The sequence below is a fragment of the Sus scrofa genome, chromosome 18 (genome assembly GCF_054392235.1).
Source record: "Sus scrofa isolate SSC_HxYL_T2T_F1_AM1 chromosome 18, Sscrofa_HxYL_maternal_Yorkshire_Landrace_v2.0, whole genome shotgun sequence".
NCBI lineage: Eukaryota > Metazoa > Chordata > Mammalia > Artiodactyla > Suidae > Sus > Sus scrofa.
This window is the reverse complement of record NC_139400.1, coordinates 14370690-14394139: the sequence shown is the minus strand read 5'-3', so window position 1 is coordinate 14394139 and position 23450 is coordinate 14370690. Positions and strand designations below refer to the sequence as shown.

The 23450-nt window shown below is 50.2% G+C and overlaps 1 protein-coding gene across 12 annotated transcripts in view; it reads left to right on the top strand.

The window, feature by feature from the left end:
* Positions 1-23450, top strand: part of GALNTL5 (polypeptide N-acetylgalactosaminyltransferase like 5) — a 121271-nt gene that overhangs the window by 21382 nt on the left and 76439 nt on the right. For 3 of the 12 annotated variants that reach the window (XM_085005178.1, XM_085005172.1, XM_085005174.1), the window contains exon 2: positions 11323-11667. The exons of 6 other annotated variants lie outside the window; for them this stretch is intronic. The gene's annotated coding sequence lies outside the window, so the exon portion shown is untranslated. Of the gene's footprint in view, positions 1-8432; positions 8600-11322; positions 11668-19007; positions 19155-19669; positions 19789-23450 lie in introns of those variants that run through there. 3 more of the 12 variants (XM_085005175.1, XM_085005169.1, XM_085005173.1) reach the window with 3 other exon arrangements.

Genomic DNA, 23450 nt, shown 5'->3' with positions numbered 1-23450 from the left:
TGAAACTCCAGGCGGTTATTTACATAATTTATGCAGCAAGGTGGTCGGGAAGGTTCCACTGGCTGCAGTCATCAAAGCACCTCCACAGGCTAAAGCTGCTTCTCCAGTTCCTTCCAAGATGAATGATGGGTCTGGGAAGGAAGGCGAGGACAGGAAACATCTGGGTCCCAGGCAGGTGAAAGGGACATCCCGGCAGGAACTCATGCTGTGCTCTTCCTTTAAAATTAAACGGCGGCAGGACCGCTGAAAAGGCATCATCAGCTCTGCACCCTGCCTCTCAGAAGGGTCTGCATTTTGACAAGCCTGCAGCTGCACTGTGGAGAACCGTTGGGGAGTAGGGTCTGCCCCTGAGCCCCAGGCCACCCTCATTGCTTTGCTGGTGTTTTTTGAAGCCTGTCTCTCAGGCATATTCCCAGGCCAGATACTACAGATACTAAGTGGTATTAGGAGACTGAGAAAAAAGCATTTTCAGAAAGAATTTTAAATACACACTTCCCGTAAATTGCCTGTAATATTTCAGATCTGCTCCAGGGAAAGCTGTCATGAAAGCTTTGAGTAATGAGCCACCATCACTTAGATAACTGTTGAGTGCTCTGTTAATACGAGATCGCTGGTCTCCATATTTAGCCCTTTAAAAACTGGCACCAGATCCTTCTCTCTTGGAGCAATCATTGAATATCCAACCTTGGGAATTGGATCCGTTATAAAAGTAGAGCATCCTAACCTTGAAAAGCCCCCAGAGATGTGCAGAATGGAGGCAAATACCTAAGAATCAGTTTTTAAAGCAATTTTAAATAGTTGCTCTCGAGAAAAAGTTGGGAGAAGATAGCTTTTTTTTTTCTGTCTTTTGTCTTTTTAGGGTCACACATGGCATACGGAGGTTCCCAGGCTAGGGGGTGAATCGGAGCTGTAGCCGCCAGCCTACACCAGAGCCACAGCAACACCAGATCCAAGTTGCATCTGTGACCTACAGCACAGCTCACGGCAACACGGGATCCTCAACCCACTGAGCAAGGCCAGGGAGTGAACCCAAAACCTCATGTTTCCTAAGCAGGTTTGTTTCTGCTAGGGAACTCCTTTTTTTTTTTTTTTTTTTTTTTTGCAGCACCTGTAGCTTATGGATGCTCCCAGGCCAGGGGTGGAATTGGAGCTGTAGCTGCCAGCCTATGCCACAGCCACAGCCATGCCAGATCCAAACTGCACATCTGTGGCCTGTGCCACAGCCACAGCCATGACAGATCCAAACTGCGCATCAGTGGCCTATGCCACAGCTGGTGACAACACTGGATCCCCAACCCACTGAGTGAGGCCAGGGTTTGAACCCACATCTTCATGGATACTTGTCAGTTTCTCAACCTGCTGAGCCACACCAGGAACTCCCAAGATAGATTTTTTTTCCAATTTTTAAGTCTTTATTTAACTTTTTAACAGGTTTGACTCTTAAAGCTGTTTGCATACAATTACGGTAAAAATAAAAGCTAAATAAAAACCCCACAGCGCCTCATTTCCCCATGGCTGGCCTCCCACCTCCCAGTTCCCAGCTGCCTTATGGGCACTGTCACCAGCAGAAGCCTGACCACAATGCTGCACGGACTGAAAGCAGAAGGAAGGGCCCCGGCGGCCATTCAGCCAGGGCTAGATGACTGGAGGGCAGCTACTTCCTGTTCAGCCAGTGGGCTCAGTGGGAAAAAAAAAATCATCACTAAAATGATGAGTAGAAATGAGAGCAGGAATCAGATCTTTAAAGAACATTAATGCTGGGGTTTGCATCAGCCGTGTGGATAGATGAGGATGCTTTTCAAAGCTGAGTCTTTTACACGCACCTGCAGCTCCATCTCATAGGCAGTGACAGCCCCCACTTCTCAACCTGGAGGCTGTGCGAGGCTGAGGCTTCTGGAACTCTCCAGTCCCTTTTTAGTTTCCTCTCTCAATCTTAGCCAGTAAGACCTGCAGGGTCATGAGGCCCGTCCGCAAAGCCGTGTCAGCACCTAGGCTCTGATGCAGAAAAATTCGTGTTCCATCTACTGGGAAATGGGCAGCAAATGCCCAGGGCTATTTAGAAAGGCATCCTAGATGGGGGCGGCCCTATCACCTTGTGGATCCCTGTACCCGCTCCTCCAAATAATATGAGCAGGTGAAATCCAGGTAACGAAAATCAGGGAGGCTTCTCCAGACTGACACACGTATTTATATATACAAAATGAGATTTATTTTAAGGGAGCTTCCTGGGTGGTGGAGGCTGCAAGACTGAAGGCTAGCCAGGCTGACAGCCAGGACACCAGGCAGAGGTTGGTGCTGTGTGCGCTTGCTCTCTCAACCTGTGCCCCCACCCCCACCCCCTGCAGCTTTTACCAGAAGGGGCAGCGCGTTTTACGCGGAGCATCCTGTCAGAGGATCTGGAGTGAAGGGCACTGGGGGTCCCAGTTTGGCTTCCTTCAAAAGCAGAGCTCAAGACAGAGAGTGACTTGTCCTAGCAAGATAGCGAGCTTTCTAGCATTGAAGCTGTTCTCATCTAAGTGATTTATTTGGGAAGTGCTCTTAAGCAGCAGGACTGAGAACAGGAAGGGGGCACAGAAACAGAAGAAAAACCGCGTGAGGCGGTGTTACCAAGGTCACTAAGGAGGGCACCTCGTTCTGCTGGAGCCTCTGAAAAGCGCGGTGAACACGTCCCAGAATGACTCCCGGGATGCGGGGCGGCAGGAACCCGTGTCCTCAGCCTCAGTCACTGCGGCTTGAGGGCTGCTCAGACCACTTGCAAGCTGAGCCTGGAGGGAGCGTTCCCGCCAAATATTTGTACACAAAGACGAAGGAAATTGTCCTCTCTGATGGTGGCCCTGCCCGGAGGCTCTCATCCCTGCACAGAATTTCTGTTCGCCAGACTGGACCTCAGGAAGCATTCTTTTTTTCCTGGTTATTAGGTTTCTGATTCAGGGGAGCCATGAAGCCTTTTCTCTTTCACCTGTCCAAAGCCCAGCCTGAAATCTGGATTGAGGCAGCAGACGGCGGTAACAAACGCACAGGCTCTGGAGCCGAACTTTCAGAGTCTGGCCCTGAACCTTAGCTCGAACACTTAACTACTGTGACCACAAGCAAGTTCCCTGGTGTCTCATTTGTAAAGCAGTGCCTACGTCATGGGGCCCGGGTGAGGAATGGGTGAATTATTATTATTATTATTATTATTTTTTGTCTTTTTGCCATTTCTTGGGCTGCTCCCGCTGCACTTGGGAGGTTCCCAGGCTAGGGGTTGAATCGGAGCTGTAGCTGCCAGCCTACGTCACAGCCACAGCAACGCAGGATCCCAGCCGTGTCTGTGACCTACACCACAGCTCACGGCAACTCCAGATCCTTAACCCACTGAGCAAGGTCAGGGATCGAACCCGCAACCTCATGGTTCCTAGTCGGATTCGTTAACCACTGCGCCATGATGGGAACTCCCTGGATGCATTATTGATGTCAGAGCACTTACAGCAGAATCTGGAGCATGATAAATACCCAAATATGTTCATTATGGTTATTAGTATAGTCTGGAGCATGATGAGAGGAAAAGGTGGGGGAGGGGAAGGAGGAGGAGGGAGACAGGCTCTTCCGGGCTTGGCTTCTGTTGCCTGGCAACACCACCCGCCACCAGAGGAGTCCTGTTCCACGTTTTGAAAAGCCTGACTTGCTCCATCTCCTTGGGAAAGGCAAGATGGTGAATGGAGAAAAATCTAAGAACTGCCTCTTACCTGGGCACCTACACGACCGAGGAGGGAACAGCTAATTTTTGATGATGTTCCAGGGGTTTAAACTTGGCCAATGGGGGAAATATTTGTTCTCCACAAGATTGTGAACTTTTTAACGTTTATGAGATTTATTTATTTATTTATTTTGTCTTTTTGTCTTTTGTCTTTTGTTGTTGTTGTTGTTGCTATCTCTTGGGCCGCTTCCGCGGCATATGGAGGTTCCCAGGCTAGGGGTTGAATCAGAGCTGTAGCCACCGGCCTACGCCAGAGCCACAGCAACGCGGGATCCGAGCCCTGTCTGCAACCTACACCACCGCTCACGGCAACGCCAGATCGTTAACCCACTGAGCAAGGGCAGGGACCGAACCCGCCACCTCATGGTTCCTAGTCGGATTCGTTAACCACTGCGCCACGACGGGAACTCCGAACTTTTTAACGTTTAAATTGGTCTCAGGGAATGTCGTCGGGGCGATCGGGTCCAGGGTCTCCTCTGCAGCTGCCCCCACTTGCTGGGAAGTCTCGGTGGGTGGTGTCTGGCCCGGACCTGGGCAGCGCTGGGCATTTCCTCCCGCTCCTGAGAAACAGAATGTGGGAAGCAGCAGGGCAGGGAGAAGCCCACGCTGCACATAGCCACCAGACTGTTGTTTGTAAATAACATTTTATAAATTTCGTTGACAGTGAACTGGTTCCCGAGGGTAGGAGGTACTTTCTGTTGTCTCATTTGATGGTCACAGCAGCCAGGTGGTGCAGGTGCGGGTTGGTAGTGAGGCTCCCACGGATTCCCCTTGGGCATCGTGGCCTCCTGCCTTATCCCTCATCCTCCCTGTGGAGGGAGGAGGCCACCTGAGCCGTGAGTTCAGTTCCTCCCACCTCCCCTGCTGACGGAGGGAACACCCTCCCTGCCCTGGGCTTCCATGGCGGGATGCCTAGATCCAAATATATAGTTGTTGTTGTTTTTTTTTAATTCAGTTTTATTGAGGTGAAACTGACAAATAAAACTGTAAGATAAATACAATGTGCCTAGAGATGACTTGGTATACATACAATTGTGAAGATTCCCTAACCTAGTTCATTTACACACATCCATCGCCTCACATGTTTATCGTGTGTGTGTGTGTGTGTGTGTGTGAGTGAGAGAGAGAGAGAACTTTTAGATTCTACTCTGAGTAAATTTCAGTTACGCACTTCGGCGCTATCCAGTAGTTTCGCATTAGATCCTCAGACCTTATTCATCTTATACCTGGAAGTTTGTGCCCTTGAACTTACCCTTAAATAAAAATTTAAATCTTATTCCCAGGAGAAATTGTGCTAAATGTTCATCCTGGCCATTGAGAAGAACCGGTGCTTAAGAACCACCATCTGTGCCAAGGGGTTTAGACCAGAGGGCACATGCTTTTATTTTTTTCTAATGGATCAATAAAATTGTTATATCTTCAAAATATACATATATGTTATTAAAGTATCACAGAGTATTGTTAATAAAAGTGACGGTTTAGATTCATTCCACTCACTCCTGCTGATCTCATTTGGCTCTGAAGTTGAATGGAAAAAAAAAAAAATGGCTGTAATTGATCGAACACCTTTCCGGAGTTGCAAAATAGTGCTATTTTAATTCTGCAGTGTAAACAACTTTATTGGCTGTAATAATTTACAAGGGGATTTATCCTTTCATCTGCTATTTGGCTGCCCAACGGCACTTTCAAATAGCAAAGACCAGATCAATGCTGGATTCTTTCCTTTTGCTTACTCAGCCTTCAAGATAATGAATTAGCAGCCTGTCATCCTCAGAAGGTGATTGATTAATTTTTGTTTAAATATTAGTATGGAATTTCTTTTTTCTCTTTTGGCTGCCCCGAGACACGTGGAGTTCCTGGGTCAGGGATCAGATCCAAGCCACAGTGGCCACCTATACCACGCTGCAGCAATGCCAGATCCTTAACCCACTGCACTAGCTGGGGATCAAACCTGCATCCCAGCCCTGCAGAAATACACCAATTCCACGGCACCACAGTAGGAACTCCTGTTACATATTTTTGGACAATTTATATGTTTCAATCCACTGCAACTCATATCTTCACTGAGTCTTAATTTGGCCCATCATTGGCCAGTGGGATCTCCTGAGTCATTTCAACATGACCTTCATAATCTCTGATGACTCTTTTTTTATTTATTATGTCAAGATGTTCAGACCCTTCTTTCCTACCTCCAATCCAGAATGAGCCATTTCTCCTAGAATCTCTGGTTCCTTTTAGTGGAGAAATGATATTTTAAGACTATTATCCAAAGGCTTTGGGTAACCACCGCATTCTGGTTGGTTGTTGGTTTCAGACTTTGTCCATGAACAGACCTGAGAAATGATCCTTAGAAGTCTTTATCTATTTATAGACATCCATCTCCCTCTCTCTCTCTCATCTATCTTGGTTCATGTAAAATTTTTCAATTCAAATTGAGAACAACAAGATTTTTATTTAATCACTTCTATATTCCATCTGTATCTTCTTTCTCCTGCACTGAAGTCCTGGTTCTCAGTGATGTGGGAAATGATAGAATCTCCCATAATTACTCATTCGCCTTACGCCACATCACCCACACTGCAGTCTCAGAACAACCTACTAATGCTACCATATTATTTATGATTATTGAAAACACTTAATAAGTGTGTCTGCATATGCCCCTCCAATCTCCCTTTATTTGTTATGATTATATTACTGTCAGACCATGTAGTCACCACATTCTGTAGTCCCTCCTTTTTAACCCTCACTTGTCTTAGTTTTATAAATAATTATGCAGTAATGGTCACCACCAGTGCCTGCTGATGTTTGCAGATATTTAGTTGCAGTGTTCATCCTCTAATAGATTTATCAGGAAGACCTCAGAGAAACAATATTTCCTGAGTTCTTGCATGCTGATCAGAATGTGTCCTCTTTATCCTTAAAAGTATTTTTACTCAATATAAAATCCATGATGCCCATCTTTCCTTTAATATCTCAAATACATTCCTCTCATTGTATAAATCATTGCTGCTGAAAAGACTTATGATAACTCCGTATTCTTCATAAGTTACGTGCTCCTTTTTATCCAGCTGCTCCAGGTTTATTTTTCTGTTTCCTGAAAGTGTGTAGTTTTGGTAGAATATGCTTTGGTGTTGATCTTTATGGGTCATTTTATTCCCAGGTCAGGTACGTGTGTTCTCTTTCAATATGTAGTTTTAAATCTTTGTTACTGTAGAAATGTTCTCTTGAACTGTAGTTTTTAGTATTTGTTCTGATCTCTTGCTTTGTTTTTCTTCTTCTGGGACTCCTGTTAGTCATGTGTTGGACCTTCTTTGCCTGTCTTCAATATGTGTCACAATCGCAAATTTTTTTTTTTTTTTTTTTTTTTTTTTTTTGTCTTTTTGTCTTTTTGCTATTTCTTGGGCCGCTCCCATGGCATGTGGAGGTTCCCAGGCTAGGGGTCGAATCAGAGCTGTAGCCACCGGCCTACACCACAGCCACAGCAACACGGGATCCGAGCCGCGTCTGCAACCTACACCACAGCTCACTGCAATGCCAGATCCTTAACCCACTGAGCAAGGGCAGGGACCGAACCCGCAACCTCATGGTTCCTAGTTGGATTCGTTAACCACTGTGCCACGACGGGAACTCCTGTGTCACTTTCTTAAAGTCTTGTAGCTTTTTAAAAATTACCTTCAAAGGAGTTCCCATCGTGGCTCAGTGGTTAATGAATCTGACTAGGAACCATGAGGTTGCAGGTTCGATCCCTGGCCTTGCTCAGTGGATTAAGGATCTGGCATTGCCGTGAGCTGTGGTGTAGGTCACAGACACAGCTCAGATCCTGTGTTGCTGTGGCTCTTGCATAGGCCAGCAGCTGCAGCTCCGATTCAATCCCTAGTCTGGGAACCTCCATATGCCATGGGAGCAGCCCTAGAAAAGGCAAAACAAACAAACAAAAAATTACCTTCAAGGATAGCTGCCAAGAGTCTGGCCATGTGGTGTATGTGTCATGTCCAATCCCCTTCCCTTGAGCGTGGTGGGACCTGGGAATCAGAGGGGATATTATTCTTGGGATTAGGTTACATTACATGGCAAAGGTGAGAGTGTTTTTCAGATAGAAGCTCCCCATTGGGTTGGCTTTAAGGTCATCAAGAGAGTATACCGGGTGGGCCTGACCTAATCAGGTGAATATTTAAATGAGAATCTAGAGGTCAGAGAGATTCAAAGCAGCAGAGACACTCTCCTATTACCCTTGAAAAAGCAAACTTCCACCTTGTGGAGAGGGCTGTGTAACTGGGAACAATAGGCACCCTATATAGGAGCCAAAGGTCTTCATTTTACAACCAATGGGGAACTGAAACCCAACAACCAGTGAGCTTGGGGAAGGACCCTGAACCTCAGGGGAAATCACAGCCCCAGCCAACAGCTTGATTCCAGCCTCAGAATGGTAATGCCAGATCCAAGCCATCTTTGCAACCTACACCACAGCTAAAGGCAACGCCAGATCCTTGACCCACTTAGCGAGGCCAGGGATCAAGCCTGCGTCCTCATGGATGCTAGTCAGATTCATTTCTGCTGAGCCACAACGGAAACTCCATCTGCTGTTAATTTTTATAGGAAGTTAGTTTTCCTGAAATTTTATGAGAAGGCTTGGTACTAATAGTTTTGTTTGTTTGTTTGTTTTTAAACTTAACAGGGATCTCTCTGTTGTTTTCAGGGAGCAGCCTGCTGGTGACATGTGTTGGTTTGGTTCTCATTATTGGACGTTCTCTTTTCTTCACTTCTCTTATCCCTGCATTCCTCAATCTTGATTCTACTCCAAGCAATTTTCTCTCCGGAAAGGAAGCCCTGCCAGGCCAGTTTCAAGATCCCAGGACACTGTTTGTATGTTGTTTTTGGCCACACCCACAGCATGCAGATGTTCCTGGGCCAGGGATCGAACCCATGCCACAGCAGTAACAATGCCAGATCCTTAACCCACTGAGCCACCAGGGAACTCCACGAGTTCACAAAGCCTTTGAGGTCTTGCTGCAGGACCTTCATATCCTCCCTCTATTGAAATGGGCCAAACCACTCCCGGTTTCAGCCACTCTCTGCAGACTGGTCTGCCGGCTTCTGCCTGTTATTCTGGTAGACGCCCAGTGGCCTCTCTGCGTTCTCCCACTTGGACACCAGTAGCGCACAAGCTGTGTGGCTTTAGCGGTTGGTCCCATCTGTTTGTACTTTGGGGTTGACCAAGACACCTTGGCACTGAATTATCTGGCAAATGTCACGCATAAGGTTTTGTCTTTTCTAGCCAGTTGCTCTGCCTGTTGTTACTTGGGGATTTGAGAAAATCCGAAACTATATTCAAAGACACACGTCTCCCAGGAGCTCTCCCACTGTTTCCTTTTCATAGCCTGAGAAAACTCCATTTCCAGAGTGGTTAACTGATGTGCTTACAGTCACACGGCTGGTGAAGGCTGATGCCAGCATTTGAATCTGGGTTCTGATTTCGAGCCCTTATCTTTTTCTACTACATTTTGTTTGAAAACTGCTTGTATGGCATTCCTGTCGTAGCTCAGCCGTAATAAATCAGACTAGTATCCATGAGGACGCGGGTTCAATCCCTGGCCTCGCTCAGTGGGTTAAGGATCCGGCTTAGTCGTGCGCTGTGGTGTAGGCCGGCAGCTGTAGCTCCAGTTTGACTCTTAGTGCAGGAACTTCCATATGCTGCAGGTGCGACTGTAAAACGAAGAATATCAGCGTGTGGGCAGGGCTGTGCTCCGACTGAAACCTATTGGGAATCCTTCCTCCCCTCTTCCCAGCTCGGGGGCTCGGCAGCAACCCTTCGTCCCTTGGCTGGTGGCCATGTCACACCATCCCTCCTCCTTCCCAAGCCGTCTTCTTACGAGGACAGCAGTCCTGCCGGGTCAGGGCCCCGCTGTACCCCAGGCGGCCTCACCTCAGCCAGTTACACCTGCAGTGATTCCATTTCCAAATAAGGCCACATCCCGAGGTGGGGGTGGGACTTCAACTTGTCCCTGGGGACACAGTGCAACCCACTATAGCGTGTCCCCCCCACCCACCGGGAGGTTACCTGTCTTTTTACTTTTTGCTTCAGGGGAGGGATGGGACAGAGCAGAAGAGAAACCTAAAGTCAGTGGGGATGCAGGCATGAGGTCTTGGCCAGAAACAGCGCAGCGGGTTTCCCTGCAGGTTTGAGACGGTGTCTTCCTGAGCAGCACGGCCAGGGAGGCAGCACAGGCCCAGGAAGGGAGGGGCCCCGTGGTATCTGACGATGGAGAAGGTCACCCTCGCCTGGTGCCCTGGACCGAACGTAGCCAGGAAGCCACAGAGAACGCCAGGTCTGAAGGCCATGCCCACCAGCCGGAGAGCATGCCTTGGCCCTTTGGTGCCTCTGTCCCCAGCGCGGTGTATGGAGCCTAGTATGTTCACGGGAAAAGTCAGGCATCTGAAGGAGCCTGGATCCCAGGGTACAGGCCCTGTGTCCATCATGTGAGCTGGGCATAGAGACCTCAGCATCCTCTAAACCATGGAGATCAGAAGCATCAAAATCACTTCCCATGAAAGTGAAATAAGGTTCCTAACCTGCCCGGCACTGGGAAGGCTTCGCAAACGACACTGCCTTTCTCCTCGCTCCCTCTCTGAGCCTCAGCTTCTTTTTTTTTCCTCCTTTTTCTTTTTATAGCCACATATGGAGGTTCCCAGGCTAGGGGTCGAATCGGAGCTGCAGCTAAGGGCTACACCACAGCCACAGCAACACCAGATCTGAGGCGCATCAGTGGGTGAACTACACGGCAGCTTGCAGCAAGGCCAGATCTTTAACCCACTGAGCGAGGCCAGGGGTCAAACCCACATCCTCACAGAGACAACATCGGGTCCTTAACCCACTGAGCCACAATGGGAATTGCTACGTCTCAGTTTCTCAATCTGTAAAATGAAGATAACATTTTACCATGAAGTGTTCTTTTAAGAGTCAAAAGAAAATAGCACATGTAAAAAAAAAAAAAAAAAAACCTGTAAATTGTAAAGAACGATGAAAATAACAGTTGTTACTGTTCAAGGAATTGCTGAGTTAATTTTGACCGTCAGTACACAACTGGCTGCGCCTACTAAAGGCCCCATTAAGTAGGACAGGTGCACGCCATCCCGTAGCTCAGGGCCACCTGGTGGGGCGCGGAGCATCCTCTCTCAGTAGAGGTCAAGGTCCGCCCGCATCCCCATCAGAGGGTAATTCCTTCCTCATCCTGTTTCTCTCCTAAACCTTCATCCACGGAGCCCCCTTTTATGACAAGAGGAATTCATTCAATGGCCTCTCATGTGTTAGACTGGCCAGGCCAGGGCTTTGTTCACCAGCCCTGAAGTGTGGAGCTGAGCCACCCGCTTGCACAGGGGCCACACAAGTGGAGTCTCGTGCTGCATGTGTGCATTCAGCAGCCAGGTGTGGTCTCGCCCACACACACCTCCAGCCTTCCTGGACCGAGGTGAATCTAGATGACGTGGGCCCGTCTCCCAGGGGACTCCTCAGGCAGCTCCTCAGCTGCCTCCTGTCTGTGGTCCTACCTGATGTGACACCACGGTGTCCCCATCCTTCTCCACGACAGGTGCCTGGTCCAGGGGCAGCCACAGCCCAGCGCCCCGCTCCCTTCGCCTCTCCTTCATCTCCAGTTCGAAGCGCTGGCAGTTCAGAGAGACTGTGGTGTGGACGCTTGTGTGTCCAGAACCTGTGCTGGCCGCCTGGAGGTGCACCCACTCCTCAAGCAGCCAGTAGACTTGTACAGATCCCCTTCTGTGTGCAAGACTCATGCTAGAAGCTGCAGGGGATCTAAAGAAGCACTGCCTGCCTTGCATCGAACCCGAGACACCAGACCGACTGCGTGGGGGACCATTGCTTTCTTTCCTGTCAAGAAAGAAGTGCCCTGACAGTTAAGCTGTGACTCGTATCGATGGTAAGATGTATCCTGATTTCAGAGTTGATGAATTACTGTGCGAGGCACTGTGTCTCTTAAAGGGCTATAATCTTCCCAGGGAAAGAATACGCTGGCACACACTCATAGCAGGGGGTCATGCCTGGTTGACTCTCAGAGGAGTTGCAAGGATTTAGGTGCTCGAATTTCTGAGGCTAGAAGTGGCTGTCATTGGTTGGATCTTGAAGTCCAAGTTGGACCAATACCACCTGGATGGTGTCGAGAAGGGCCACTGAGAAGAGAGGAAAGAGGCAGACACAGGTGGAGCAGGTGTGTAAAGGTCGGAAGCTGTCCAGGCTGCAGAAAGAGGATGAAGTAGGAAAGGCAACCCCGCTTCAGGTTGGGGTCATCCCTGAGGAGTTCGGTGTTTATTTTTTAAGCACTGGGGAGCCACAGAAAGTTTTAGAGCAAGGGAGGAACACACCAGGCCGTCCTGGGGGATATTATTTTGAGGGTGACAGGCAGGATCTAGGGAAGCAATAGGCTGCAGGCAGAGGACCTGTTTCAGAGATACCAGGTGTGAAGCAAAGAGAAGAGACCGGCCATGTGGAATGAAGAGGAAGGAGCAGAAGGAAACTCTGGAACTCAGGAAAATAATTGAGCAAGACTTGTTCAGGAGCAGGGGTGCCACGAGACTGTATTCTAGGAGTTCCTCCTGGGGCACAACAGGATTGGCAGTGTCTCTGGAGCCCTGGGACGCAGGTTCGATTCCCAGCCCCGCACGGTGGGTTAAGGATCCTGCATTGCCATAGCCGTGGCTTAGGTTGCAACTGCGGCTTGGATCTGATCCCTGGCCCAGGAACTCCATATGCCATGGGGCAGCCAGAAAAGAAAAGACTATATCCTAAAATGTGGGCGTGGACAGCCGAAGATGCATTGCCAGAGTAAGGACCTCCTGGGCCCCCTTTGCCGCCCCTGGCCCTCGGGATCAATACAAAAGAAAGCCCGGCACAGACTCGGGTCGAGGCACCAAGGTCACTCCAGGCTGAAACCGCTTCATGGTTGCCATAGTTTTGTCTTCTATAAAGTGGTTCTTGTGATACTGACGCCTTTGGTGACACCGAACCTGAGACTAAAAAACATGCCCTGTTGTTCTAAGTCCCCGAGGCGTTTCACAAACAGCCTCCTTTGTTTTTTCGGCCTCTCTGCCCCTGTATGTAAAGCAAGGACAAGCTTTACTGCAGGTGCATTGGGAAACCAAATGACCTTTATAGAAATCATGAAATCGGAAGCAAACCTGGGAATAAATCCAAGGTTTCCTGATTCAACATTGTATCTAAGTGTGTATGTTTGCTGCAGACCTTGCTGCCCTCAATAAAATAGAACCGGGTGCTGTGTACACTTGGAGAACGCTGTAAATTCCAGGTACTGAGCCAGGAGAGAGGGTTTATTCATGGGGGAGGATTGACCCTGCCTGAGAGAGTCTACGCCGCCCCTGATGCTGGGGGCCAGGTGTGGGCTGTACATGCCATAGCAGAGCTGGCACCTGGCATGGCCATCATGCCCTGGGTTTCATCCTGTTGGTTTTGGAGGCTCTAAGAGGAAACACTTCTTCTTGAGGACAAAGTCCAGGGAATATACGGAACAAGCAGAGTTTCTTTCCTTCTTGTTCTTTAAACGGAACCGTATATTCAAAGATCAGTCTGGCTCCAAAGTATCTGTTTGTAGTGGGCATTATCCATCTGAGAACAAATCAATGAGATGCCGCAGAAACAAAGTGGAGTCTCTGTCCTCAAGAAGCATCGTCCCAGCAGAGCGAGGAGGTCTGAGGTTAGTAAAGAAGAAGGGCATTTCCTGTGGGCCCAGGGGCAATGAAGCCCACGTGGCAACATGGCACCAAGGGCCCGCTGCAGCTGCCGTGGTCGGACAGCGCCTCTCTGAAGACACCTGAGCAGTGAGGAGAAGGGAGCCAGAAAGGCCCTGGGGGAGCAGAACAAGGCCCCAAGGGTGGAACCAGCTGGAGACAGAGAAGGAACCAGTATGGTAGCGGTAGGGCTGGAAGTGGCAGCACGGGGATTGCCGGCCTTCATAGAGGGTTTGCCTTCTATTGCAAAGGGGATCCAGAGCTGCCACGTCTGATCTTCTCAGTAGAATGTTCATCCCCGCAGCCGTATGTGGGATGCCGTGCAGGGTAAGAGCAGAAGCTGGGGCAGAGAAAGTGGTCCAGGTGAGGGGTGGTGGTCAGGCCAGGGTGGTGATGCACAGGAAGGATGATGGCTCACTTGAGGGCTGATGGTTCATCTGAGGGCTCATGGTGGCCTGGGCTAAGGTTTCCACATTAAAAGTGGTAGAGCTAAGATACAAGAAAACACTTGAGTTTGGGCAGAGAAATTCCACAGGTTTCATTTACTGAGACTTGGGGAGCAGATTGGGGGCATTTAGTTGCTCTCTTTTAGCCACATTAAGTTTTAGGTGCCTTTTGATATCTAAGAGGTGACTCCAAGCCGACGGTCGGGTGGTCCTGTGTGGGACTCCCATGCCAGGCTTGGGCTGGAGTTAGATGCTGCAGAACCATCAGTGCAGAAGTGGAGTCATGGGACTGGCTCTGATTACTGTATGGGCTTCCTGTGGCTGCTGTCACAAAGTGCCACAAGCTAGGTGGCTCAAAACAGCAGAAGTGGGTGGATTCACTCACAGTTCTAGAAGCCAGAAATCCGCAATCAAGGTGTCAGCCAGGCTGGGCTCCCTCAGAAAGCTGCAGGGGTGGGTCTGTCCTGGCCTCTTCCAGCTTCTGGTCACTCCTTGGCATCCTGGGCATCCCGCAGCTCGCAGCTGCCTCGCTGCCAGCTTTTCCCATCACAGGACCTCCTCCCTCCTCTGCGTCCAAATCTCTCTGACCTTGTAGGGACGCCGGTCATACTGGACGAGGCTCCGCCCTCCTCCGCTGTGACCACATCTGAACTTGAGGACATCTTCACATCCAAATAGGACACAGTCATGGGTTCCAAGAGGACGTGAATTTTTGTGGGGATTCTATTTAGCCCAGGACAATTACCCTGGGAAAGAGTGTAGACAGAGAAGAAACCTGATGGGTGCAGAACTCTGGGTCCCGTGGCCGAGAGGATGGAGAGGGGGAGCTGCCTGGTGAGGATGGCGTGGAGGCCACGGCCACGGCCGCTCGCGAGTCCCGGGAGAAGTGATCAGCTGCTGAGAGGCGACTGACTGTTTGGCTTTGGAAACGTGGAAATCAAGGGCAACTCCAAAAAGGCTCTTTTCAGCCAAAGCACCATTAGGTTGGGCCGAAGGCAGAGTGGGGACAGTGAGAAAATAAAAACAGCAGGTAGAAACAGCTTTTTTCTTCGAGACCTGCAAGTGGGGTGTGGAGATGGGGTCGGGGAGGCTAAAAGGACGGGAGGTGGTGGGACGTCTGGGTGACGACGGGGTGCAGCCGAGTTGTGGGGGAGCTTGTGATGCAGGAGGGGCATCTCTGAGCTGGTGAGGGACCAGCATCCTGTACCCCTGGGGAGGGTGGCTTCAGAGAGGAGCGAGACAGGGCAGTCGCTGCGACAGGAGGGGCGTTTGCCATGTTTCTGGTGCAGGGACATCGTGGGACTGCTGATGGGAAGAAGACAAGTTCTCCGATTGCCTGTGTCTCACCTCCAGACCGTGGTGAGATGGGAAATAGGGGGAAGGATGGGGCGGGGTTTCGTGGACGACTTGGAGGGAAGTGGATGCACTGGCGACGCCCAGCAGGGGCCAGGCTGGTCCAGTAGACGTGGAGGGAGTGTGCTCCGCTGTCTCTCGGGCGAGGTCCAGCAGCAGCTGTGGGCAGGGGGTGGCTGGGTCTGATCCTAGTTGGGCTTCTGCAGAAGGAGAAATGAGGGGTTCTAGAAGGAGCGGCTATGGTGAAGCCTGGGCCCACAAGGTGGGCAGTAGGAGGATGAGGGGGGAGCGGAGGGCTTTGGGGAGGGGTCTCACTGGAGGGGAGAGTTGTGGACACAGGAGCACAGGCGTGTGAGCGGTGATGGAAGGCGGCGGTCGGTGTGTGTCTGAGATTGGAGTTTCAGAAGCAGGAGTGTTTGGTTAGGACAGAGCATTCTGCTGGAGAGTGAGAGAAGTGAGAGGCCAGGGCCTCATGGGGTATCCAGTGGAGTTGTATGAGTGAAGAAAAGCAGGGCTTCCTTGATTTGTCCTCCTACATGGTAGGACGTAAAAGGCAAAGGAGGAGTTCCCTGGCGGCGCTGGGGGCTAAGGACCTGGATCATCATAGCTGTTGCTTGGGTCACTGCCGTGATGCAGGTTTGGTCCCTGGCCTGGAGAACTTCTGCCTGCCTTGGGTGAGTCCAAAAAACAATTAAAAAATAAATAAAAGGCAGAGAGGAAGTTTCCACTGTGGTGCAGTGGGTTAACAATCCGGCTTGTCTCTGTGGAGGCACCAGGTCAACCCCCAGCCCTGGCCCAGTGTAATGGGTTAAGGTTCAGCATTGCTACAGCTGCGGCCTAGGTTTCAGCTCCAGCTCTGATTTGATCCCTGGCCCAGGAACATCCATATGCCTGGGGGCAGCCAAAAAAGAAAAGAAAGAAAGAAAACATAATAAAAGGCAAAGAAAGTCAATATGCTTTGCAGGAGTTAAGGGGCCAAGCGCCAAGAGAAGAGGGTCTGTAGGGAAGTGAGCCTGACATTGGGTTGTGCCTTCCAGGCCTCAGGGCATTTGTCAACCCTAACTGCCCGGGTGAGAGGGCAGCTGCACGGGGCCAAGCAGGCCTGCCAGCAGCTGCACAGACCTGGAGAGACAAAAGCTAGAGTTCTGTGCCCGCCTGGCAGGAGGGCCCAAGAGGCATCTCTGGCTTGGGAGGAAGGGCCCACAGAAACAGCACACCCTCTGGACGTCTGTGCAGTTTGAGATGAGGATGGACTTAGCACTGAAGGAGTCCGACAGCCTTGACAGAAGGAATGGTTAACAGAATCAGGGCTCCCACTGATCCAGTACAATTGCCCTAAAGACCAGAGAGAATTTGCTGCCAGCTTAAAATTTCTGAGGCCCTGCCAGCTCTTAATATTAAGGTGGAAGCAAATTTTCTCTTGTTTGTTGTTTTGTTGTTAAGTTTGCAACATAAAGACATTTCCTGGGAAGTTCCCTGGTGGCTCAGAGGGTTAAGGATCCGGCATTGTTGATGTAGCAGCTCGGGTCGCTGCTGTGGTATGGGTTCGATCCCTGGCCTGGGAACTTCTGCTTGCCGTGGGCAGCAGCCAAACATTTTCCCTGGGCTAAGATTCCCCAGGTGAATCAAGTTAACGTTGGTTGAGCCTAGCTCTCTGCTGGATGTGGGTTATCTCGTTAATCCTCTCATCATGCTGTTTAACCTCCAAACACCCCATGTGCTGTTTCCATCATCTCCTCTTAGGGCTCAGCCCATCGCAGAGGGTAGGGGTGGTTTGCTCGCATTCGAGCAGCTGGTCGGGGTAGCGCTTGGCAAACCCCAGGTCCTCTGACTCAGAGTCGGAGGCATCACACCGCCTCCCTCGGACTGGCACGTGTTCTGCCCTTCGTGGTTTGAAGCCCATGGTCCCTGAAAGAACAGAAGCCAAATAAGACTTCAGCAGCTCTGTGTTTTCTCTGTTCAGTTTCACCATCTGTCCCTTCTCGTTCCTGTTTCTCTGAGCAGAGCTGAGGTCTGTTTGAGAAGCTGATCCAGCGTCGTGAGCCTGAAGGCAGAGAGGCTGTAGCTCTCTGGACACTGGTTTAGCCTCTGGCCCTCTCTTACTGGGTCCCGGGTTACAGCCCGTCTAGCAGGGGTGGAGAACGTGGGTTTGATGTTAAGCCGACCTGAAGTTGGCCCTTGGCTCCTGGCAGGAGTCCAGCTCTCACCCGCTGTGGGTTTGAGGGTCTCGCTCCCTGTGCCGCAGGTTCCCCGGGGGTGAACACTGCCCCTCCTGTTTCCCACGCCCTGTGTGGTCCCGCCTGCTCCACACCTGGGCTGGCACCATGACAAGTGATGCTGTGCATTCCTGTACCAGGCCTGGGAAGACCTGGGCCTCCTCCTTGGTGCTGCAGGGAGCGAGCCATCATGGAGGAAGTCTGCCGCCCATCAGCAAACCCACGTGAAGAAGCCATTTGGAGAAGCGTGGAGAAGAGCCACCCAGAATCCCAGCCCTGCCTGCCCCCCAGCCAACCCGCCAGCTTCTGGGGGCTCCAAGCAGGCCAGCCCCTGGGAGGCCACCGTCTCAGTGGCCATCACATGGAACGGAACGCCCAGCTGAGTCTGGTCAACCAAGGAATCAGGCAGGCTAATTGAATGGCTATTGTTTTAAGCCTCTGATAGTTGAGTGGTTTGTACACAGCAAAGATCCTTGAAACATTGTTAACTGGGGGTGGGGGAGGGGAGGGGGAACTCAAGTAAGTACAGTGTCCTGGAGCTGGCAGCGTCTAGAAGGCTCTGAGCCACTGGGAAAGTGACTTTCTCCTGTGGGACAGGCAGTCCTTCTCCGAGGGACCCAAGAAGATGCAACTTGCCTTACCCAGGTGGGGAGGCCGAGATGGACGCCCTGCACTGTTCACCCTGTCCCTTGGCCTCACAAAGCATTTCTGGCTGTGCACCTGTGAGCTACGGCGCCCGAAAGGGGTTCAGTGGGAAAATGCAGAGAGGGACGTCACACCCACAGCAGCCTGCCCCTCCGAGCATCTCTCTTCAAGGGATGAAGGGACAATGTTTGTGCCACCCCAGACCCCTCAGGTAGAGGGAGGCATTTGGATACTGAGATGCTGGGATTCTTCAGGTCAAGGCTGGGACACAAAGACTCAGGTCGCTGGGCTTGTCATAGCCACCGCACGTCCTTCAGCGTCCTTCCTCAGATGGCCCTGGGAGCCTGGGAGGCGTGTGTCACACAAGAGGATTCAAATGAGAAAATCCCACTGAAATCCAGGGCCCAAAGCACTGCGTTTGCCTAATGAACCAACATGGGGGTCGATGATGGGAGCTTGACCACATCTCCTATTTCCCTTTTTCATGGCTACCAAGTGGATCCTGTGAACGTCATGCTCAGATTCTTAAAAGCAATCTTCTCGGGATCCTGACAAAAGAATCTAGCCCCTTTGGTTCTCACCCATGCATTCATTCATTCAGCAAAATTCACCAGGCTCTCAGCTCCCTGGTCCCCAAGGTGAGGGAGTACTTCCTGGGGGAGCCGTAGTCCATCGGGGAGGGGGACACAAAACACAAGGAGAAGAAAGAACAGGAAGGTAACTGCTGGTGCAGCGACTGCAAAAGACACACCAGCAGTAACAGGCTGGAAAGTGAACTCTGGCAGTTGGGGAGGCATTAGCAGAAAGTATCGTTTCCCCTACATCTCCAAGGAGCAGTCAGACTCTGGAGCAGTCGCTGCAGTGGCTGGAGCCAAGGGAGCAGGCGCGCTGGGGCTGGCGGGGCTGGTGGGTGAGGTTGCAAGAGCTCAGAGGGCTTCCTGGCCAGATCTAAAAAGTTCAGGTCTTTATCCTGCAGGCAAAGGGAGGCAGCAGGATTTCAGACAGGTGAGTGACATTAACTGCTGGGTTCCCGGGATGATAAGGCTGGCGGCAAAGTGGAGGATGAAACAGACAGGGGAGAAGCCAATGGGGAGGCTGAGGAAATAGTTCTATGTGGAAGGTGATGCAGCCTTGAGCAGAGGCTGTAATTGAGAGCACTGGGTTGGGAGGAAGGAGCGGAAGAAGTTAAGAATGATGCCCAGGACTTTACCTGCTGGCATGATGGGGTGTGTTCCGGAAGGGAGAAACGTTCTCAGCGAAAAGGTAAAAGGAAAAGCAAGATCATTCAGTTTGAGATCCTGACAGCAATAATGTAGAAGGTTGACTATATGGGAGTGGAAGGCAAGGGAATGAAACATCCTGGGATTGGAGGCTTGAATCATTAGCATAGAAAGGAGTGAGGGAAGAGTAGAACCATAGTGGCAACTATGTAGCAGCTGACCCTCCTCCGGCTCTGCGCCGGTGGTAGGCATTGCTAATCAATCCCAGCACACCTTCCGGCAGAGCCCGGTGCTCCAGAAGTCAGAGGCAAAGGGTTTCTCCGGGTAAGGATCGTGGGCACAGCCAAATGCTGCCTGCAGTCAGAGCGCACAGGATGAAGACCCAACAGGCTGCTGGGCTGACAGGCTGAAAGGCACTGGTATTTTCCTACCTCTCTTACGGAAACTCATTTTCAGTGTTTTAGTGTTATGTTTATGTCTTCTTGGATCAAAGTGAGTTTGCAAAATTTGAAAATGCTAACAGAAAGAAAATAGTGCTCACCTGTAATTTCACCTTTCCTGGTAATGTTTTGATGCATTCATTTCCAATCTTTTATTGTTTACATATGTATGACTCTATTGCTACACTGTATACAGTTTGTGTCCTGATTTCTCACTTAACGTTACATCATTTTCAATGATTTATTTACCTTTTCTTTTTAGTGTTAAATATGTGGGCAATTTCCAGAGCTCCACCTGTGGTGCAATGGAATGGGTGGCATCTTGAGGGTGCTGGGACGGGGGTTTGATCCCTGGCCTGGCACAGTGGGTTAAGGATCCAGTATTGCCTCAGCTTCGGCTTAGGTCGAGATTGCAACTCGGATCTGATCACTGGCCCAGGAGCTCTATATGCCAGAGGGTGGCCAAAATGAAAATAAAAAAATGTGGGCAGTTTCCAAATTTTGCTGTTATAAATAATGACTGTAATAAATGCCTTTAAAACGTAATCTTCAGGAGTTCCCATCTCAGCTCATTGGTTAATGAATCCGACTAGGAACTGTGAGGTTGCGGGTTCAATCCCTGACCTTGCTCAGTGGGTTAAGGATCTGGCATTGCCATGAGCTGTGGTATAGGTTGCAGAGGAGGCTCGGATCCCGTGTTGCTGTGGCTCTGGCGTAGGCCGGTGGCTACAACTCTGATTCAACCCCTAGCCTGGGAACCTCCATATGCTGCAGGAGCGGCCCAAGAAATGGCAAAAAGACAAAATAAATAAATAAATAAACATAATCTTCATTTAAATTTTAATACTTAGGATAGATTTCTAGAAGCAGTCAAAATATTAAAAGATTTTTAAGATTCCTGATACAGTAAAATGCATTTCAGAAAACATTGTCCTAACTGGCAGTCCCACCAGCAGAATATTAGAATATTTAAATGACTGCACAACTTTTAACTATCTTGGTTTTTTTCTTAAAGAGGTGTAAATCCTTTTTAGAAACCAGATTAAAATATTATGGTATTGATATAAACGTATATGTGTATTTATATACACATACATATAAATATCATTTTCCAAGTAATTTTTTTTTTTGCTTGCTTGCTTTTTAGGGTCTCACCCACGGCATATGGAGGTTCCCAGGCTAGGGGTCAAATCAAAGCTGCAGCTGCCAGTCTACACCACAGCCACAGCAACACTGGATCCAAGCTGCATCTGTGATCTACACCGCTGCTCACGGCAGATCCTTGACCTACTGAATGAAGTCAGGTATCGAACCCGTGTCCTCATGGATGCTAGTTGGTTCGTTACTGCTGAGCCACCATGGGAACTCCCACATCTTAATGACCTGGGCACCAATATAAACACAAGATTTTTATCATCTCCTCTACCAGACAGTGATAGTGAAACAAATTCCTCTCTCCCTAATTGAGGAAAGGAAAAAGAATCCGGCATCCAGGAGGCAAATCATTGCCGTGTTATATTGTGGGTTCTTAAAAATAAATCCGTGAATGAAACACTATCAGCACTTCCTTCTTAGAGTAACTACACAGTAATATCCTAATTTTACAAAAGGGGGAAACGGAGGCTTAATTAACTTTCTCAAGGCCTTGTAATTAGGAGGCGGTGGAAGTGGAATTCACACCTACTGCCTGGCCCCGTTGAACGTCTGTGCTTTCTTTATTGTGAACTGCTCTGTGGAGCAGGTGGCAGGGCGGGGAGAGAGAATGGCCAGGTTTTCTCCCTTCTTTTTTTCTTTTTCTGTCTTTTTTTTTTTTTTTTTTTTTTTTTTTTTTGGCAGCCCCTGGCACATGGAGCTCCTGGACCAGGGATCAGGTTCGAGCCATAGCCGTGAACTATGTCAAAGCTGCAGCAACACCAGGTCCTTAACCCACTGTGCTGGGCCGGGGGTCGAACCCAAGACCCAGCGCGCCCAGCATGCTGCTAATCCTGGTGGGCAACAGCAGGAGCTCCTCTCCCTTCTTTGAAAGGATGACTTGGCGGGGGGGGAAGCCCACTGGTCTCTAAGGCTGTTCATGGTTCCGGTTGCCTCTGTTTGGGGTAGAGACAGCTGACCCCCGGTAGGAAGCCCTCCCTGCAAAGGCAGCCGGACACTGTCCCTCCTCTCTTTCTGGGCATGTTTTGGAAAACCAGTCTTCCTGCTGTGTCCCCTTTGCTCTCACCACACTCACGATGCTTCCAACATCAGAGGTGTAAGGGTTTTTCCCAGGGAGTACGTCTCTGCCACATCAGCCGGGTGTCCTACAATTTGACTCAATTCTGACCTTCCCCACCTGGAGACAGTGTCTGATCCACAGGTTGGGACTCCTTCATGGCTTCCTTCACCTGTATGTCTGGCCCATCAGCGACACATCAGAGATTTCTAGCCCCCCCCACCTCCTTGGGTTCAATTAATTTGCTAGAGAAGCTCACAGAACGCAGAGAAACATTTGCTTACTGGATTACCTTTATTTTTAATTTTTTATTTATACCTTATTTATTTATACCTTAATTTATTTTTACTTATTTATTTGTGATTACCAATTTATCATGAAAGGATACAACTCTGGAACAGCCAGGTGAAAGAGATGCACAGGGCGGAGTTCCCGTAGTGGCTCAGTGGGTTAAACGAACCCAACTAGTATCCATGAGGACTTGGGTTCCATCCCCGGCCTCGATCCGTGGATTAAAGATCAGGTGTTGCCGTGAGCTGTGGTGCAGATGCAGCTCGGATCCCGAGTTGCTGTGGCTGTGGTGTAGGCTGGAGGTTATAGCTCTGATTTGACCCCTAGCCTGGGAACCTCCATATGCTGCTGGTGTGGCCCTAAAAAAATAAATAAAATAAATAAAAGGAGAGCTGGACGGGGCAAGGTTTATGGAAAGAAGCTCAAAGCTGCCCACCTCCTCAGACCACCAGCGCCTCCCCTTCCTATAATTTCCCGTGGTCACCAGACCCCATTCGCGGGAGGTGTTGCTGGAGGCTTCATCACCGAGGTATGCTGGATCATTAATTCCATCTCTGGCCCCGTCCCCTTGCAGGAGCCCGGGGGTAGGGAGCGGGGCCAACTTCCACTCGCTGCTCTACCACCCAGGGAATTCCAAGGGATTTAGGCTCTGGGCCAAGAGCCCGGGCAGAGACCAGCATCTGCACATTTTCTGTGACCTCCCAGCACAGCAGCCGGACACGTGGGATAAAAGCCAGCTCTCGGCTCATTACATGATTGTGTAATGAAACCGCCTCACGAGAGAGTTGGGTGGGTGGCAACCTTTTTCTGAGAATTCTGGAGAACTGTGATTTCTCCCCGCGATAAACTTCCCCCTGCGGAGGCCCTAGAGTCCAGGACCTCGCCTGGGGCGGGGCCGACGTTCAAGTCCAAGGGTTGCAGGATCCACCTCCTGGCTGTGAAAACGCAGGTGTGCCAGGGCTTTGCTCTCCCTGCAGCCGTTCTCTTTTTCGTTTGCTCCTTCTCCTCCCTGGTACCCTTCCCCCTCAGGTGTGACCAGGGCTTCTGTGCACCTGGGAACTGTGCCCTGGCAGGTAGCGGGTGGGAGGGCCGAGGGTGGCAGGAAGGACGCTGCCATACGTGGCCCGAGCACAAAGCCCTT